At 39.1% G+C, this 21,789-nt stretch overlaps 1 pseudogene; it reads right to left on the bottom strand.

Moving 5' to 3' along the window:
- Positions 1-773: 773 nt before the first annotated feature.
- On the bottom strand, positions 774-9,710 carry LOC134625693 (ornithine decarboxylase-like; annotated as a pseudogene).
- Between the last annotated feature and the right edge of the window lie 12,079 nt (positions 9,711-21,789).

Genomic DNA, 21,789 nt, shown 5'->3' on the forward strand with positions numbered 1-21,789 from the left:
AACAGATTTCCAAAAGCACAAGGGAAGTGTTTCTGGGGAGACAATAACCCGACAGACCAGTTGCAGGAACCCAAAACATGGTAGGTGTGTTTTATCATGATTCATATAATACTGATAACAGATTTTTAGACTAATAGTTAGGCTAACACACTTACCTCCCATCTTTTCTTTCCTCACAAAGCCGATAGATCCTCCACTTCTTTTAAGTGTCTTCCAGCGCAATTCTTAGCATATTTTGATTCCTACAACTGGTCCGTCTGGTTATTGTCTCCCCAGAGACATTGCTGGTGTTTTCCTAAGTTGCAGTCCGTTTGGCCTCTCAGGGCCACCGTAGTTTTAAGTAAATATCTGATCATTTTTAAAATTAAGCAGGACTAGTTCATGTTCACACAGCATTACAATGGTAAAACAATTATTCATTTTCATAGCACTTTTTAAGATTGTTAGAGACATATCTCTAAATTTGTTTTATTTTATGAAGTAAAATTGTGAAAGGGTTAGATTATGTTTTCAGTATGAACTCACTAAAAACAATTCTGAGGAGATTTATATTCAGACATCTGCAAAGTCAGTCTCAAAACAGCATGTTTATCCATGTTCAATATTTGTTCATGAAATAATAATCTTTCAGTTTACATTTCTCGAAGAGCAGAAATTCTACACAATTCTATAATTACTGGGCAGCAAGAAAAACTCAAATGATCGACTCTCAAATTAATGGTAGTTATATTAAGTTACATTTTCTTATTCTTTTCTCAGTTATTATCTGATCATTAATTGATAGTGTTTTTTAAGCAAGACTGATGTATGGAGAGCCAGGTCTTAGCTGTCACAACAGGGTAAATGTGTGCCCTTTCAAAGCCGTTTAAGTCAGTGGATGCACTGAGAGAATAAGCCCCCATGTTATCAATAAGAAGCCAGTCCCCCACGTGCAACTCAGGAATCCAGTAGCTTTCGGTGACTTTGTCAAAGCTGTCGCAGGTTGGACCCCAGATAACAGAGTAGTATCTCGGTTCACTGTTGTCAACAGCCTGTAAAAAGGAAAGCAAATGAAATATAAAATCCTAATCACACTCTCACAATCTAACCATGTGAATTCCACACATACAATACCAGGTTTAGTTGCAATGAGCTATAAGTAAAAAGTCTAGGTTTATCTTTTTTTCCAAGCAATGAGATTTAAATTTAACAATTCAAGATGTAGTAAGACATTAGTCCCATTGAGTAACAAAAGAAAAATGCCTAATATCTGACTGATTCACAAGTTGTTGTTCGGTATAACCAAGTGAAATCAGTCGCAGAGCTGATGATGCACCAAAAAATTCCCTGTGATTGTGTTGGATGCTGCAGTCAGTCGAAGATTACAAGGATGATGCAAACCTGTCTGCAAACACACACTCAACAGTGAGTAGTAGTGAAATGTTGTAAAGATGTAAATACAAACAGTTTGCCTTTCGCAACTTGTTGGTTACAGTGATGCGGCGCAATACTTACTTTGAATGCAAACAGTCTTCCATTTTTAGTTTGCATCACATTCTTCACAGTTTAACATCAACTGTATGGTTTGCCGAAAAATGTGTGTCTTCTGTATAAACGATGGGCCACTGTGGCAACTGCTACTGACCTGTTCCTGGGACAGCAACCTCCCACAACCACTTCCCAACCCATCAGGGAATATAACTTTTTCCATTGAAGCTGGTGGCTAAAAGTGGGACACTAAGCATCGCTAGGCCTAGGCATGACTAGAGCTTAAGTAATCAATTTCCCAGCAAACTCCAGTAGCTATTTGAAACCTGTTGAGGTACACTCAATTTTTCCTAGTGATCGTGGTTGCCAGGCAGCCACCAACCAGTTTTTAAGGCCTTTGTGACTTAAGATTAAAAAGGAAGCTAATGGAGGTCTCATTCTGAGTTCTATTTGCAAGTTGTGCTGTTCATCAGTATTGATCAACAGCACATCTTAAATGTCAATAAAATAAACATATATTAATTGCCTAACTGTAACCATGACTTAAATGTTCATGGTATGCTATAACCACAATCTTAACAACTTTTACCACAAGAAACTGGATATGAACACACAGTCAAAAGCATGGTGATTTTATATTATTTACCCTGAGAGGCCATGGTTCAACCTTGGTGTGGGCAGGATCATTGATAAGGCAGCTCAATGATCCGTATACTCCATCATTAATGTAGTACATCATCATCTTCTCAGAGCTGTAGTCCTTCCGATCTGGTAAGCATTTACCTTTATATTTGAAATTAAGTTCAATTTAAATACAAAGGCACATCATTATGGAGTATTTAACTTGCTTTAAACTGCATATCTGTACATTTACCACTGCGTTCATCTGTGTCTTCAACTCTTTTGGCAATGACATTTACTGCCAGTGTAAAGGCTCAGTCGACATAGAATCGGCCTGGTTCTGCGATGATCTCTAACCCATTGGCAGGTGGGAATAATTCATCCAGTGCTTTATTAATGACTTCTGAAAACTAAGAATGCAAAACACATTAGGTTAATGGATATTGCTGAGCTGTTAATACTTCTGACATTTTCTTGACACTTTAAGATGTTTTGCAGCAATCAGTACTGCCTTTGAGGTCAGAGGTCTCTACCTGTGCTTCAATGAAGTACAAGAGAATGGTGATTCTAAATTGTGGTAGATACACATGACTGTGTTAGTACCCACCCAGACAATGCAGTCATCAAGTTTGCAGATGATACCACCGTGGTGGGGCTCATCTTTGGGGGAGATGAGACGGCGTACAGAGCTGAAGTTCAGAGGCTGTCAGATTGGTGTGCAGACAACAACCTGGACCTCAATACCACCAAGACAAAAGAACTGGTAGTTGACTTCAGAAGGAGGAAGTCTGAGCTGCAGCCTGTCAGCATCAACGGGGAGTGCGTGGACAGGGTCTCCAGTTTCAAGTTTCTGGGTGTGCACATAGACACAGACCTCCAATGGAGCTCTAACACCTCTGCGGTTTTAAAGAAGGCCCAACAGCGTCTCCACTTTCTGAGAATCAGAAAAATGGACCTGAAGAAGGAGCTGCTGACCGTCTTCTACCGCTGCTCCATTGAAAGTGTGCTGACATATTGCATCGGTGTGTGGTTCTCCAGCTGCACCACAGCACACAGAAATGCTCTCCAGAGGGTCATTAATATGGCCCAAAAAATCATTGGACATCCTCTTCCCTCCCTGAAGGACCTGTACAGCACTCGCTGTTTCAAGAGGGCACGCAGCATCCTACGGGACTGTACACACCCAGGACACCGGGTGTTTAAGCTGCTGCCGTCTGGCAGGAGGTTCAGGCTGCTGAGGACAAACAGACTCAAGGACAGCTTTTACAACAGGGCAATAGCCCTAATCAATGCAAATAGCTGACCTGACTGGCTACCTCCCTGGACATTTTTGGGGGGGAGGTAACAATGGTAAAAACAATAACAATAATAATATTTATATTTATAACAAGGTGCAATAATAATTAATGTGCAATAATAAAAGTGTGCAATACAAATACACTTATTCTTCATTTTTTTATTACTAAGTTAATATACTGTGTTGTGTTGTCTGTGTTACGTTGTGATGTGTCGTATCATGTTGTGTTGTGTTATATGTAGTGCCGACGTAGGACAGTTTTCAAATTTCATTGTACTACTGTACCATGTATGACTGTGCAATGACAATAAAGAGTTATCTTATCTTATCTTATCTTATCTTATCTTATCTTAGATAAACATTCAGAATGAAAAATACTAAGGATAGAGTTTATGTGATATTCTAGACAACAAAAAAAAAGCAAATGCATATACAAAATATGCAGTCTTTATGCTGATGATGAATTACTTTTCCTTGGGAACTCATCTCTCTTCTCAAGAAAGTAACACGTATAGGTAGTTCTAATCTATATCACACTACTCTATAAGCTGTAGTAATCAGTAGTTTTACATTAAAATGATTGATTTTAGGCCGAACCAACAAGGTCCCCTTCGCAAACAAGAGAAAAGATGAAGGAAAGTGATAACGTGACCAGCATCTGAACAGAATGATATCTGTTTCATCACCAGGCCAGTCAGGGCTCTAACACATAACTAAATGTGCATATGCTTATTTATTCCAGATATTATCACAATTAAAAGGAACAACTCATTGTAAGTTAAAATTCTGCCAACCAATGTTATGTTTGAATGTCCTAAACACGTTCCCTCTGTATTGTACAGTGTTTTTATTATTAATAATACCTCCTCAAATTTCACTTCAGTGAAGTCTTCTCTCCCAGGAAAGCCTCCACCAATATCCAAGAGGCGCATCTGGAAGCCCGCTGAATTCTGCAAAGATATAATCTGTTTAAACTTGAGGCTTTGCCATGTAGGGTTTAGCTGAGAAGGCTTCTGCTTTGTATATATTAATAACATTGTTTCAATAGTTTCCTGATTAGTTTGTGTCCTCAGTCACTCATTTCAGGTCATACTGAATACAACATTAAGTCCATTTTATAAACTTGGGTCATTTTAAGTTACAGAAATGAGGAGTGTGTGCAGTGTCACAGTTACATTCTCGCCTTGCATCATCACATTGGTCTTTACTTTAGCATTAACATTTTTGAACGCTTGATCACAATAAGATAAAACTTTCAGTAATATTTCATAATTTAAATCAGATCCTTAAAGCAATACTGAATGAGTCATTAATAAAGACATTAAAAAATAGCTTGAGAAAGTGGTAAATTTAACAACCGATCATCACAACCAAGCCATATTAGTGGCAGTTATTCAAAATTAATTGTACAGTACAGTATTCTTATAAAGGGTTTTTTTGTGCAACAATAACTTACTGCTATATCAAAAGCATATCGAGCATCTATGATAGCCTGCTTGAAGGCCAAACTTCCAGTGCACCCACTGCCTACGTGGAAGCTGACCCCAATCACCTCCAAGTTCAGCCGTCTGGCACAGTCCAGCAGTTTACTAACTGAGGACAGTCTGACTCCAAACTTTGCACTGAGTCTTAGGAGAGATTTGGAGTCATCCACTGCAATTCGCATTACTAGCCTACAAAATGAGTCCAGACATTAATAGTCAATACTCTCAAAAGACATTGCATAAAAGGCTGAAACATATTAGCAGTTGCTTACTTACTTGGCTTGAGGATGGGTAAGAGAGATTTTTAAGAGTTCCTCCTCATTATCAAAAGTCATTACATTCACTCTGTGAGTGCGGGAGTATCTGATGTGGGACCATGGTTTGGTAGGATGGGCATAAATGATCTTATCAGGCGTAACTCCAAGGGACAGGGCCAGCTCGATCTCAGCCTGCGTCAGACAAAGATGTGTTTCACACGAACAAACTCACAAGAACATAAACAGAATCCCAAAATCATCTTTGAAACACCAGTACCTTGCTGGCACAGTCAAAACCTGTGTCCAGAGCGTTGAGCATCCTGATAACTGCTGGTGTGTTGTTGCACTTTACTGCATAGAAAGGTTTGACCCGAGGCAACCTAGTGATCCACCTGCTGTGCTTTTCTAATATATCATCAAGATTTAAGACATAGAATGGCTCGTCTTTGCCCTAAAAAAAGAAACATTTTATTTCAAAGATGTTGAAAATCTCAGGTTTATTCACCACACTAGGGATGTGGTGTGCCGCTAGTTGACTAGATGACTAATCGTCGCTGTTGTCACTAGTTGCTAACAGACTTACTAGTTATGTAATTGTTAACATTTTAATTGATCCAGTAAATTATTGTGTACATAATGTTATGCAGCCATCTGCAATGCCAATGTCATAAATCTGTTAATCTAGGCCTGATCTTTTTGTTAACACAATCAGAATGCGATACAAACGGCGGAAATTAGCTTTCTCTGAAAGGTGGATGGGTTCTGCCTTAGTGATACAGTTATTGATACACAATGCGAGGGGCTGCACAGTTAAGTGACATGATTCATTATTAAAGAATGTGATTAATGGTTTCAAATGCCTTTGTTTAATGAGTTTTTGACATTAAACAGATCAAAAGTTTAACATTTTAGATCCTTTTAGACTTGTTGATTAGTCCAATTTTTTACTTTAGTCAAAATTAGAAATTAGTCACAAGGAACATCCCTAGCAATAACCCTTGCCTTTCATGTGTTAATTGTTTAGGCACAAACAACCTTGATGTTTGAAGGCTTTCAGTGACGTGAAATTATTCTCCTGAAGTGTGGTAACAAAGTATTCGTACATTGTTAATTATCATCTATCATAATCATCAATGCCTCAGTATAAGGAATAATAATATCTGAAATATAAGGTTTCACAGAGGTCAGGGGCATTGCTAAAACTGTCAGAATGGACATAAGTTAGTGGGAAAAGAAGAGGAAAAATTTGATGTACAAATATTCTTGCATGATGCCTCTGATACTCACCTGTGAACCAAGCTCTTTCATCTTTGTGTCTATCACATCAGTGATGCTCCTTCCACTGTCCAGGATTTCAATGTCATCATTCTCAGGGAAAAAAACGCGCACCGCTGATTCATTTATGGTAGCTGCAAGTGTCAAGAGCACAGGTACATATAAATAAAAGCGTAACACAATGTGAGACGTCTGAAAGTATGAGAAATCGAGAGAGAGAGAGAGAGAGAGGAAAAGGTGATGCATTTGAGCAAATAAGTATAAACGGAGCTGTTCAGGAAGGTTCCGGTTTTTCCTCTAATTTCCTGCAAATGAGAAAACAGCGACTTTGGAAGACAGGATTTTGGAATTCACAGTCAAAAATTTCAGGGAGAAGTGGATTAACCACTGCGCAAGCACTGTGGACTTTTAATTTTGGACTTTTTCTCTACTCATTTTTGAAGTGTTGGAGGACTTTGGAATAAATCACTGCTGCCCGATTCTGACTTCATCAGGTGCAGCCGGGAGAGGGCTGCACCACTGGTCAACGTGTACTTTCTTTTCCCTCTGTCATTCATCTCAAGATCAGTATCAGAAGTCAGTATTAACATACAGTAAAAAAGATAGAACTCATGTCATTATTTTTTATTTGATTGCGTCTTTACTGGTCATAACATCGTCATATGTACTGTCTAGTCTTCTGCTGTGTTTAGTCGGCCTTGTCTTCATGTTTGTTTATCTCTTGTCTCCGTGTTTGGTGCCCCCATCTCCTCAGTTGGTCATATCCCCATGTCTGTGTCAAGTCTGTGTGTCTTAGTCTTTGTCTCCATGGTCATCTTACTTCCTGTCTTATTTTGATAGTCGCGCATCTGGTGTGCGTTGTGTTCAGTTTTGCATCCCCTGTCTTGTCAGTCAGATTAATTTCAGCTTGTTCTCACCTGTGGAGTATTTATGACCTCAATTTCCCTCTGCTCATCGTCCCCTCAATGCTGTGTGTTCTGCCTGCCTAGTGTCTTCCCAGTTGGTTGGTTGGTTGTTATCTGTAAACTCAGCAATAAAGCTGACTTTAAGTTTATTCTGTCTGTTAGTTCTGCATTTTAAGGATTTGTTTCCTGAGGGGGGGTGTAGGCAGCGATGAGGAGCAAAGAGAGGTGGCCAGATTGTCCTAGGTGGGGGAGGCATCTCACTTTGTAGCGTGCTTGATGTTACTCCTAGTAACGCCTTCTAGTTTAGTTACTCTTGTTTTCCTTGTTCCATGCACCCTCAGTCTCACCAGTCAATCATGTCACCATGTCAGTGTCAAGTCTGCGTCTTAGTCTGTGTCTCTTTTCAGTGTGTTCAGTTTTGTTTCCTCCTTGTCTTGTGTGAGTGTGATTACTCCCAGCTGTGTTCCCCTCCTGTGTCTCTTCCCCTCGTTAACCTTTGTGTATTTTAGCCCTGTGTTTTTCTCTACCTGTCGTCGCGTCGTTCCATCTTGCTGTGTGAGTTTCTGGTTTCTTGTTTTCCTAGTTTTTTCAGTTCCCAGTGTAGGTCTCGTTTTCCCTGGTGGTAACATTCAAGTTTTGCTACAGCACAATAAAGCTGCCTCCTACAGTTTACCTTTTTGTTTCGAGTCCTACATCTAGGTCCTCTTCCTGCCTGCTGCAGCACCATTACATGACAGAAAGGTAGAAGCACTAAGTACTAAAAGAGCCTGAGCTGAATGGACATGACTTGTGAGTCCAGTGAGCAGTGACTGTCTATAATTCTGCTGTTATGGCACCAGTCCTACACCACATAAGCACAGAGCCCCCTGCCCATTCCCTAACTTCTTGGTTGCTGTCTTTTCATTTTAGAGTATGGTCTATTAGCTCCACTGATGCACTTAGGATTTGCGAATGGAGCCAGGATTCAGTTACATTCAGTAGACAACACAAGACAAAGACAAAACGTTTGTAGTAAATCTCTGATTGTAGCTTCTTTCTTTTTTTTGCAAGGGAACTGGCTTTGGTGAGGAAGATGGATTAAAGTAGGGGTTTGTGTTGTTGTTTTCTTAGCAGGACACGACAGCCAGCTCTGCGTCCATATTTTGTTCCTGACAATAACCCATGGAGCACCTTGTGGTTTAGCAATCTCAGGTGGGATGCTGAGAAGTAAAGTCCAGGTCCATGGAATATACTGAATGGGAATATTCTAAGCTTGGAAATAAAGCGACTGGACTTCTTTTTTAGTTTCACCTCTCATCAAAGAAGCGTCTTCACTTCAAAACCAAATGGTGGAGAGTACCAGGTATTCAAACTCTAGTTGTCCCTTAAGGTGGAAATGAAACATTAAATGTATAAAGGCCTATTTACACCATGGTGTCCTCAAAAACTGATATTGATGTAACACTGTGCGTAGCTGGATTTAAGACACAAGTATCTAAAGTTAAAGTTTTGAAAACATGTTGAGCGCAATCTTCTCTCAGTACAGGACATTATCGGTTTGGTTGGTTGGTAGTGGTCAATAGACGTGCATTAGAGAAACATAACTCAGGAGAAAATAAGAACACTTAAACTAAAAATTAGTCTAAGGAAGTCACTTTTGTGCTGTTCCTGGCTGTAACAATGAGTGTTATGTTAAGAAACCAAAGATATACTGCCCACGGTCAGTGGTTCTTCATTTTTTTGGCTAGCTGCACTGACGCAGGAAAGTCCACCTGTTAGCCATAATGTTCGGGTTTGTAAAGCACTTTATGAATAATGACACAAAAGACAGTTTGAGTTACCAGACCAACAAGCTGGTGTCCAGGACAGGCTGGTTGTGCTGAGCCATGCAATCAGCTAGCAAAGCAGACGTTCACAAAATGTGACCAGTGTTATTATAACAAAACCATTTTAAAATTACCAAATACAGTGAGATGATGTGAGGGGGGAAAAGTATCCAAAAAGTGTGCCGTTATTTTTTTTTCATCACACATTTACCAGTTTTGAAAAAAGGTGTGGGTCATTAAAATATCGATATTTTAATATGAGAAGAACATAAATATCTGGTATTTGAGGAATCGATATTTCAGTATCAGTACGCAGACCAATATTTGGGACTTTTGTCCCTGGGATGTCATACTTGGAGAAAATTCTCCTGAGTTTCTCCGATAAACCTGCTACATAATGTATGACAGTATTTTCTGTTCTCCAACCTCCTTTCCTACCTTTAGGTGAAACATCTTAAAGAAACTCCAGTCACCTTCTTTCCAAGCTCCTTAGACTACCATGATCTGGATGACAAAGAATCTACACAGACAAACAGCAATGTTTATGTTCACACATCAGATCATAAAGTTTTTGGCTTACCTTCCTTTGTAGTGTCCATGTTCTCCAGTGTGAAGATCTTGCAGAGACATTGCAGAAGTTTAAAGTAAATCAACAGAGAATGGCTTGATTGGCTGGTTTTGTTAGTGGCATTTCCCCACCCGCTTTTTTACGTAAATTTGACTTTAACAGTTCATTAACTTTCACACGAATAATGTTGAACTTTAACTTATTTTAACTTGGATTCTTTTATTAACTTGTAGGTCCCTTATTGCCTATAAATTAAGGTTTAGGTTAGTGGAGACCCTTACGCTAACCTAAACATAAGCTTTTACTCTCTAAAAAAAGTAATAATTTGCATTACTTGAGACTTATTGCCTCTGTAACTACATGAGTACATTTATATGTATGACCTCAAGAAGACATCTATTTAATTATTACCCAGAGTTATAGTAGGATTTACCAGGTGGCAGAACACTAAGATCAGCAGTAGTAGTACAGCATGGAGAAAAGAATCAATTAGAAATAAGTCTCATAATAATTAGATTTTAAGCATTAGCATTAGCATTAGATTTTAATTTGTATGAAAGTTTTGATCAGCTGACTGCCACAATCGGGGAAACACGTACTGATTATTCTCAATAAATCGGCGTGCCCATGTAGCGTGCTGGCTAGACCATGCGGCAAAGGCTAGCGATGGGTTGGAAGAGGCACGTAGTTACTTTAGTAACACCTGGTCCGCTCACCGCGGCTTTGGAACCGGTGTTACGAGTGATCCGCAGGCTGTACCAGGATGGAAGAATAAACAAAGCTGGATAACATTATGGTACCTGAGGCGAGCGGTGGCTGACGGAAGCAAAGGTTTCGGTGCTCCTGACATGAGGGAACCAATGTCTGAGCGCAGAACAGGTGGTGGATCTCCCTTTTAAACCCAATGTCTTTGGTCACCTGACCACTACCTGACACTGACCTGTGCTTCTCTAAGATTTAATGATCTTTCTGGATTTAGTCAACTGAATTCAACAAAATATAAGCAGATTTTTCACAAACTACACGGCCGAGTTCCAACCCCTAGACGCCATCAAGCTTATAGCTAATGTGGTTGACTGAACATTAAGAGCATCAGCCCTTTGAATTGAATTTGATGTCTCCATACTTGTAACTTCACACTGACCATGAACACAAGAGCCTACTGTCCATCAGTTCAGCATTGCTGTGCATTACTGTAAACTTAACCACTATACTACTTCAGCCTGTAAGCAAAGTAAACTCCCCAGTTTTCATGCAACCTGTAATTAACACTTAATTATGTTACTTCAAATTTGTTTTTCAGACACTTCATAAAATCATAATCTAGAAACAAATAATTTTTGGGGATATTATGAGTAAGCTGTAAATTGTCCGTTGATGAGCAGTGTTTACCTTTGAAAATAATCTCTCATTGGCTTCTCCTATTCTTCTTACATCTTTCTCCATCACGGAGTGTCACACTTTAACTTATATTTTCTCGCTCTGTGAAATGTGACTTTATAGTACCATATTATCCCAACAGAGTACTTATTGTTATTAAAGAACAACCACTGTGATTACACAAATGGTGATATATAAATAAAACAGAACTTAACTGAAGTCCAAAATGAAGTCTAGTCTAGTAAACATGGACTTTACGAGATGCTGTTTTCTCCACCTTGAGTAGCGGCTTGTGTGTGACGCTTCCTGAGTTATGTTTTTTTTTATTCATAACTGAAAAGCATGCTTTATTATGTTAAGATCAGATGGGTGGTTTGGCCATTGAAAAATGGTTAAAGTTCCTTTAACCCTCAAGGCACCCAATGTTTATTCAACTAAGCTCGGACATCAGGGACAGTATTGTTTCTTTTATTGTTGCAATTATCATTTTTAATTAAAATGAAAATACAATTACAATATAATTGTTTCAGACAGTTGTTTCAGGTCTCTCTTATAAAGAAGACATTGAGTCTCAATGGGACTACCTGTGTAAACAAACAAATGTCTGGGCAAAACATTAAATGGCAGTCAGTGATTCTATGTCACTAGCAAATAAATAACAAAATTCTCCAGAAATTGTAGTTTCCATGAAATGATTTCTTAACTATAGTGTCCATGGTTTTTGGATTGAAGGAACAATTCAACAAATGCTAAATTGGGGCAGTGTAACAGCTGGACAGCTTTGAGGATTCAATTCGCAGCTGTTAGAAGCAAAGATTTAGTGTTGTTTTTGAGTTTATTTCGTTTTGGTTCTAAACAGTTGAGAATTCTCTGACAGTAAAAAGAAAATATAGAAAGTTGAACTTAATTGAAATGAATTAAACTAAGAAACAGAAACATACTGAACATTAGAGTCTGTGCTACACCACTGTCACTCATCATATCATATGACATGATAATTAATAGTCATAATTTCATCAAATTACTACTGTTTTTCCACATTTTGCTTTCACCTTGTCGAGTTACTGCTCAGTGTAATAACAGGACATATGGTTTGGATCTTCCTGATGCAGTGAGGCAGAAGAAGAGAGTGAGAGACATTCATATATTATAATAAGTAATGAATTTCAGGTATCTTTTCCACTTGGTTAACTTGGACAGCCAAGGTTTCGTATTAACTTGACTTGAACTGAGAAATCTACAAATACATTTCATCACATTCTGCTGTGTTTGGCAGGTTTCTCTGTGTCACATTCCCGTGGAATTTTTCGCTATAGAAAGAAGTTTTCTTCCCATGTAGAGTGCACTTAGGATGCTAATGCTTTTGTCAGTTTTTACAGAGTCAAACTCAAAGTAATGTTGGTACTTCCAAGCATTGGTCAAGCTCTCTCCTGCACTCCATGTTATCTGTTGTTAATCTACACACATCTGTTGCTACTCCACGGACATCGCAGGATCATACGTCATTGTCATGGACAATCTTACAAACAAAATCATGGTTTAGTAACGCAGTAACACAGCCAGCTTACGGATATTCACTACTTAGAGAGAAGGGGGGACTGGTTCATTGGTTATGTCACAGATTGCGGGGCTTCCACGCAGAACATCTGAATGACTCTACGAAATATATAGAGTCTATGGATGTGCAAGTGCAGCTCTGAGTTCAACCGGATTTTGAACGTTGTCAATAGAAATAAAGTATCCAACTGGCAGAGAATAGGCGTAAAGTTCAAATAATGTGTTTAAATTTACTAGTTACTAAGTTACTAGTTGTCACAGGTGGACCATTCATCTTCAAAACAGGTTTTAGTTCAAGTAGACAGATTATTGTAAGTAGTTCTAAACAGCTTAGCATTGATACGTGTTTCTCTAAATTACAGTAGAATTAGCATTAAAGCTTCATAGTAAAGATAACAGGGGAGAGAGGCACATAAACTCTGCCTGTATTGCACTGCCCTCTGCTGGGAGTGAGTAAAAGTGGTTTTACTGATGATTATATCTACTACTAGATCCTGAGTTTGGCAACAAATGCACCATTAAATAGGGAACATCTGTGAGGAAGAAGACGACTGAGAGAGGGTACAGTGACAGCAACAACCTAGCATTATATTTTCAGCTCACAATAGAAAGCACAGACTTATTTCACTTTTGCAGAAAGTCATTAATTTGTTGCTGTTGCATACTTAAAAAAATATGTCCTCATATAAAGACTAGCTTTATTTTATAGCATAAAACAATAAAGCCAATATTGTTTAACAAAATAGTAACATTTTATTGAATAAAGGGTGAAAGAAATTCAAAGATTAATATCCCCATCTTTTAATTTAACTTTTTGTCCACTACAGAGGACATAATGAATACGCTGGGTCTCAGGAGGATATGAGGATGATTGTGCTGGATGTACAAATTGGGTGAGATGCCTTTAGGTTTGATTGAGCTGTAGGATCCAAGTGATTCCATTCCATTTATATAGCGGCAATTCACAAGACAGTCATCTTATATTGTAAGGTAAACGCCTTACAGTAGAGAGAAAACCCTAACAATCACATGATCCCCTCTAAACAATCACAGAACAGAGGGAAGGGAAAACTCCCTTTTAACACAGAGACACTTTCAGCACAACCAGGATAAGGGAGGAACAGCCATCTGCTCCAACCGGTTGGGAGTTATGGGAGGGAGACAGAACCAGTGAAATGCAAAAGTGGTATATGAACATCCTGAGAGTTGAGAGGTTACTGGGAGTCCCCAAGCAGTCACAGCCTAAAACAGGATAACTAAGGGTCAACTCAGGGTCAACTGATCCAGCTCTAACTATAAAATGCATCAAAAAGGAAAGTTTGGATTCTCATTAGAGGAGAGTCTCTGTCTTCTGAATATAAACTGTGAGCTGGTTCCACAGGAGAAGGTCCTGGTAGCTGAAACTCTGCCTCCCATTCTACTTTTAAAACTCAAAGAACAACCAGAGTGATTCTCAACTTCTGATAAAGGACAGAGTTTTTAAAAAACTGAGTCTTTGTTTGTGACTGGTGGAAATAACCTCTTTGGGCACAGGTAGATACAAGCATACAATGAACATTCAGCTTTCAACTCTTTACTTCAGACCACACATCTTCATCCCCTCTTTCACAATAATATGCTCATGCCAGCTACTAATGTGTTTCAAAGATTTGGACGAGGCAACGGAAATGTTCTTTGCTATCAACAACTGAAGAATGAAGTTAAGAAAAAATTCCTATGCTTCACAGCCCTTTATAAGCACTTGCACATGTAAAAGAGTTTTCAATGATTTTTCCAACAAGTAGAAAATTCTCTCTAAATTGTATAAACTAATTTCAGCCACAGATTCATTATATATCTACCCATCTCCAAATTGGAAAAGACTTTATCAAAACATGGTCTGCATTTGTTAAGTGACTAAATGGCCCTAGTTGGAGGGAGGGGTGTGATGAGTTGACTGTTGCTGGCTTCGCCCTGTATGAGTACCATTCACAGAGAGTTGGGGAATGGCTGCAGTCACACAAAGATGTACACTTAGGCCCCTCCTCAATTTCGAGATGGTCTTTCCCTTTTCAAATTGCCTCCTTGACTCCCCACTCAAACCAGCATTGCTCCCTGTCCAGGATGTGTACATCCTCATCATTGAAAGCGTGTCCACTGGCCTGTAGGTGTAGATAGACTGCAGAGCCCTGGCCTTACGAGTTAGCTCTTCTCTGCTGTGCAATCCGCTTAGCCAGAGGTTGTTTGGTTTTCATGTATAAATGTATAAATCATGGTAATCCTCCTGGTATATAACAGCGTACACTATATTGTATCACCATAATGTAACAATTTGATAGCTTTGTGCAATGCAGTGGGGAAAAAAAAGTTAAATCATTTTGATACCAACTGCGTAAATATGATTTATTTACTAGAAAAAGCACAATGAAGTCACACAAATGAAATACAGGTTTCACAACACACTGCACAGAATTCAAACGGTTTTCAATTAAACTACAAAGTTTTGTTTGGTTTTACTTCAGGGTTTCTACTGTATGTCAAAAGCAACCACACCACTGTATTAAAACCTGAGCATAGCTGTGTCAATACTGAATTACTAGAGTCATACCTACTGTAGGCATTTTAACACATGTGCATTATACCAGTACAAAGAAGTAAAACACAAAGAGCATTTGAATAGGAAAAAAAAGCATCAGTAAGTCCATGTTAATGTTATAAATTGCTTGTTCAGTATGTTGCTGTTTTGTTGTACCTGTGTACACTAATGTCTCTGTACAGTAGCAAAGCACCACGTGCTGCCTTCTGTGGTTATCACAGAGATGTAATCATCTCTGTCCTTCCCCAAGGTTAAACTAATCGAATGTTTCCACTTGAATCAAATGGTAGAAATGGGGGAAAACTCACCTGTAAATAAATTACAAGAATGTCAACTCATGGAACCCAACTACTGTCAATATCCAAATAAAAATGTATTGACACTAGCAGTAAATTAAGTGAATAACTCTGTAATCGGCTTATATTCTTCTGGTTTTCTCTTTCAGAAAGTGTCAGGCTTGACACATTGAACAAGTAGTCCAACAACCAATCTCAAGAGTCAGACTCAGTACCTTTTCTCTTTTTTTTTTTGTATTTTATTTATTAGCTTACTTTGTTAAATAGTTGTTAAATAGTGTTGACTGTTTTTCTGCAACATATTGTGTGTTCAGCATATCCAGGTTTACGTACAAGCTTGGGAACCTCCAAGCCATGATACATATCAGTTGACTTTTCAAGAGAAAAAGAGCAAATACACACCTACAACAAACACGCATTAAAATGAGACTTTCTTTACACAAGAAACACTACCAGTTACAGCAAGTTAGGGCCCCATGCTTAGTGTGCCACCTGGTGAGGTACACATGACTAATGCTGCATCACCATCAGTGGTAGCCATCTGAGAGAAATATTTATAAACAGGCATGGTGAATTGTACCACTACATGCAGATCATGACCATTTATGATGATCAGAAGTGTAAGCATAAGTACAAGTAGACGTATACAAACACTTGGGTGGGACCGCTTGGTATAAATGCACTGGGTACCTCAAACAACAATGCTTTCCTAAACCTAACACAAGCATCAAATGAAAGTAAAACTACGCACTGAATGAATCTAGATTCAAAATGTGGTATCAAAGTTCAGTCTCATGATTTATGCTCCTCTACCTGCTTGTTGATAGCCACATTTAAAGCTACTATAAGAAATATAATTTGTACTTTAGAACAGCAATCTAGATCTATGGTGGACGTCTGAGTACAGACTTTTCTGTGTTGATTTTTGCTGGACTGGTCTTTGATAATAATCAATTGAATTTACAGCAAACACGAAGTGTCTTCATAGACTGAATGAAGAACCTGTTGTGTGTAATGTGTGCTTTATTGTTGTGTGACATAAGCTCCACAGTGATTGTCTATTTCTGTAGAGATACTAACAGAACAAACTTAACATATGAATTGTTTGGTGTATTAACAGAAATGGGAAGAAAGAGCATTTTGTGTGTGTGCATGTCATTTACTGAAGTCGCATATGCCAGGGGCCTCTAACCAAATATTGGTAGAAAGACTAATATTACTTGTGGTTCCTGGGATATTTAAAAGTAAAACGGCAGGCAGAGCCTTCATCTTCTGTGGAACCAACTCCCAGTTTGGATTCAAGAGACAGACTCTATCTCTACTTTTGAGATTAGGCTTAAAACATTTCTAAAGCTTATTGTTAGCTGGACCCTCCCTTAGTTACACTGCAATAGGCTAGGAAGCTAGGCTGCTTGAGGCGACTGTTGTTGTGATTTGGCACTATACAAATAAAACTAAACTGAATTCAAAATTCAAAACATCATCCACTGCTTAATGAGCTGACTTCAACGGCTATTCTCTGTATTGCAGGCTGCGGGGCAGGCACTGTATCCAATAACCAAACAGTTAGAGTTTGGTTTAGATGACTGGGAAAACATCTACACCAAACAAAGTCAAATGCAACAAGCTTGTAAAACAGAGAAGTTATTAGAGGATGCAAAGACAAGTAACCAGCATTTAGACAGAAAATGTCTCACATGATGTCAGCAGGTACTTTTGACCGATTCAGTCTTTTATTGTGTATTATTTACAGGGATAGCATATGATTTATGACTGATGATTAGCATTATACCGGGTTTTAGCATCATCGATCAACTGATAAAGCACTAGGTTACTTTTCACATACAGTAAACAAGCACTGCTTTCCCATCAGCACTGCTTTGGTGAAGAAGACGTGGGACCAATGTGTAAAATTTTGATTTTATTCACAGCAGAACACAGAAAACATGTTGAATCTTTAAACTGAGAAAATCTGTTTGTCCAGCACATCCCACAGATAACTGGGTTGAGTCAACACCTCAAACTCATTGCTGTGCTCCTCAAAGCATTCCTGAAGCATTGTGTATTCTGACACCTTTCTATCAGAACCAGCATTATCTTTTTCACCAGCAGCTCGTCTGTTGGATCCCAAAGTGTAGGGCCCGCCCCCTAGGAGGGGGCGCAGAGCCATTTGCAGGGGGGACGCGGTATGAAAAGAAAAAAAAACAAACAAACGCTTGGACAGTGCTAGCATAATGGACAGGTTTTTGACGGGGCTCCCACACAAACGCAAAGCAGGAGATGAAGCATCGCCAAATATGTTTCCAAACCAACTTCCTTCCAAGCCAAAGACTAGAAAATATGGTGAAACATATCCTCCCTTTGGCTTCACCTGCACAAGTGCCGAGGTAGGGCTCCCCTGCAGAATTGGTTTTCCCTGTCGGGAGCACGCGCTGGGCTCTCCAAATCACGGACAAACAGTATCCCACAGTTGTTCATGTTTTTGAACCCATTTTGCACAGAGAGACATTTTTGAAAAATGTATTGATAGCAATGTTGAATATTATTACACAGGAAAAAAAACAACTACATGTAAAATAATTACACCGTGACGCCTCTGGAGGGACAGTAACTGTGTGTGTGTATGTGCGCGAACATTTTTCTTGTAAAACAAAGGGGGGCCTAGCAAAAAAAGTTTGGGAACCGCTGAGTTAGCACAAGAAGTGCTGTTAATGTCAAATTTGTGTATTTGCCTGGAGAGGGTGCAATTGAGCAATTGTAAGTTGTCACAAATTTGGATTTTAAGTAGTTTAAAAAAAAAAGTAAAATTTGAATCAGACGTTTGCAGTTCTCGATGTTCGTGTAACTGTCCATCTGCAAATGTTTTGGTTTTTTATATAAATAGCATTTCGTGTGTAAACTTTAGAACAAGTGAAAATTTCAAAATCAAAGTTCAAATGTTTTTTCTACACATTCATTTAATAATAATATTAATGTTAATAATATTGCACAATATCCTTTGCACCTTTTGTCACTTTGATTTGCACCAAATCAAATGTATGATTTTTTTTCCCCTAACTGCACAGACTGATATCCCTTAGGTTTAACTGGCTTCCTGTTATACTGTGATGATCCAGCGTGCCCTTAAGATAAACAATGGATTAACCTTAGGACAAGTCAAAAATTAGCTTGAAGTTATGTGTGCACTATGTTCTTAGCGATTGGACAGAAGTAAGATAAGATAAGATAACCTTTATTAGTCCCACACGTGGGAAATTTGTTTTGTCACAGCAGGAAGTGGACAGTGCAAAAGTTATGAAGCAAAAATTAGAATAAAATAAAATAAGAATAAATACAGTACACAACTGTACAGAATAGAATAAAATAAAATACTATATACAGTAGAATAAAATAGAATAAAATATGCAATAAGATAAAAATAGAATAGAAGTGCTATATACAACTCAGTAAAAATACAACGATGCCAGAAAAGATTATTGCACATTTGTGTTATTGCACATGTGTGAATGTGTGTGTTTGATCAGTTAAAGTCTTTGTTGTGGAGTCTGACAGCAGTGGGGAGGAAAGACCTGCGAAATCTCTCCGTCCCACACCGTGGGTGCCGCAGTCTCCCACTGAAGGAGCTGCTCAGTGCTGTCACAGTCTAGCTTGTTTTCATACCTCAGCAGATTAAGCCTGTAGAGGGCATCTCTTCCTGGTAAGTCTGCTCCCTGCACCGTCACTCTGCACTGGACTTCAGCCTTGCACGACCCAGAGATGAGGCCATTTCCACATGTCTCTTTCCATCTTCAGGTTAGGTAAATGGTCCAGGTAAACACAGGCAATGCATACCTCCACTATACTAGCGGTCAATATTGCTTTTGTCCGCAAGTAAACAGTCCTTGTAAAAGTCTTGAGCCACCCCTGTATTTTCTTCCAAGCTCTCCTAAACAGGACCCCTGCAGGCTTTGTGAAGTGCTTTTTCACTCATTTATGGCCCAGTCCTTTCACTGAACATTTTCAGAGGGATTTGTAAGACACTTAACAATGACCTGTGGCTCTTTAAACATAAAAAAGGACAAACCAGTGTCGTGTCTACACGTAACAGACATCTTGGCACAGAACCAATTTTAAATGGTAGCTTTAGGCCCTTTGGTAGTGGCAGCCTGTTGCAAAAACTCACCTATTCAGTTAAATCTACAAAAATTCCAAAGATAACAGTTTGACAGGCATAAAGTTACACCAACAAAGTGATTCTCAACAAGCTATTAGCTCAGATCTTGGTGTTCAGTATGTCCTTTACAGATCATGTTGCTCTGTAAGGCTGGAAAAGACCTACTGTATCAATCAAGTTAAGCCTCTCTGTAGTCAGGCAAAAATATAAAAATGTTAATACCACAGTCCTGTCATTAAGACGTGAGAGAATGTTGATGTTTAGAAGTGCAAAAGATGGTTTTAGTTTTTTTCTTTCAGCCGCGGTGGTGTTTGAATCAGAGCGCAAGCAAAGAATAAATGTAAAAACATAATTCAAATGCAGGATTAGATTAGTGTTTGTCTGCAACTAAAATAAAGTCTGCAAATACAAAGAAGTGCACTATTGTATTATCATATTAATGCTTGTACAACTTTGAAATTGATGTGAAATTGTTTGTGCCCAACAGGAAAAAGCCAAGGAATGAAGGTGTGTTTAAGACACAGAGAATTGTGCCACTTTTAAAAACTGCAGACCCTCCTGCTTATCAGCACACAGAGGTCTGATGGATGTGCTGAGATGTGATTCATCATTAGTCCGTGATTTCATACCTGTTAATTAGGCAGCTTTACAGGATGTGTTACCTGGTCTCCTGGTCTCATTCCTCATCTAATGCATTGACTTCAGGCTGGAAAATTGGACTAGCTAACTGAAAACAGCTCAGATTAGTTGCAGCAGCCTTTCCCACTAAATTTTGTCTATTTTGGTCAGGGGAGAGGCATCTGCACACATGTATGTGTATGCTAGTAATGGAGTAGAACTTCTAATACTATCAGATCCCCACTCTGGACTTCATGGTTTCATAAGAGGTGCAATATGTGCAGCTTTGTTTTTACAGGTTTGCTTTTAGTTGGAGTAAAGCATCATCTTACAAGTTGTTGTTTTTTTTTAAGATACAGCCTTTTTTTGTAGAAGCAGATGTATGTAATAGATTAAGTTGTTGCTCCTCAATCACTTACAAGCACTCTCACAAGCACTCTGGGCTGAATAGCAGCCTGTTTCTGGAGTAATTTCCTCAGTGTTATTCACAGGAAGTGCAATAGCTCTTCCCAGGCAGTTGAGTATTTTTTTCGCAACATAATTGGTAATTATTAGTGAGTGTCTCGTCCTGTGGACTGCAGCTGGTTCTTCTGGGGAACTTGGGGTTTTGTTGCGTTCTCTGAGCAGAAGGCGAGGGCTTTGCCTGCTAGTAAAATGAGCCAGAGTGCACTCCGGTTGCTGTAAGCACACACGGTGTCACGTCTCTGTGTGGGAAACACCGCAGAGACGCGGCTCTCATCACCAGCCTTTCACACAGAAACGAGGTCAGTTTGACACGGATTCAGATTTGCTCGCTGTGCAGGTGCAGGCCTGCGGTGTAGTGGCCAGCGCAGGACTTCATAATATAAATATAGAAACCTGAGAAATGCTGTTTTGCTGTGAGAGCACGCTACTGTTTGTGCCAGATGCTCAGGGAGTAAGTATGCACCCAGAGGACAGGCCACTCTGGGTCTGGGTGCTCAAGGTCAAAATTTCTTTATCGCACATGTTCACGCAGGATTCCCAGCAAAAACGTATTTTCACTGCCTGTTTATGCTGGCCTTCTGCGGCGTATTTGATAAAAGATATGATAAATCTGCTGCTTTTTTCCCCCAGATTTAGCAACAGGAGAAAAATCTAAAAATACCAGCTTCTCTGGAAACTTTCTGGACTTGTCTGAGAAGATGACTTTGAACAGGCTATCAGCCAAATATGAGTCAGGTAAAGTTGTAAAACACGAGGGGCTCCTGATTTTAATCTCCCAGCGTAGTCATTGCATCATCACTTTTTCATAAAGTTATTGAAGCTCCTGCCTGTGGTACCCGGCAGTCTTCAGATGTCCATTAGCCCATCGCTATTGTACCATTGCAGACGTCAGTATTATACTACTGTGTATTTATACCTTGCCCAGCAGATGATTTCTCTTGATGATACTTTAAAGATGTAACAGGTTTTCAGGTCACCTTATACAAATGTGACAAGCATAGCTTTAAAAATAAGACATGAAGATTTTATTTTATTTGAAGAATAGTTCAAAGGCCAAAATAATGTC

Source organism: Pelmatolapia mariae, linkage group LG4 (assembly GCF_036321145.2).
Source record: "Pelmatolapia mariae isolate MD_Pm_ZW linkage group LG4, Pm_UMD_F_2, whole genome shotgun sequence".
NCBI classification, from domain to species: Eukaryota; Metazoa; Chordata; class Actinopteri; order Cichliformes; family Cichlidae; genus Pelmatolapia; species Pelmatolapia mariae.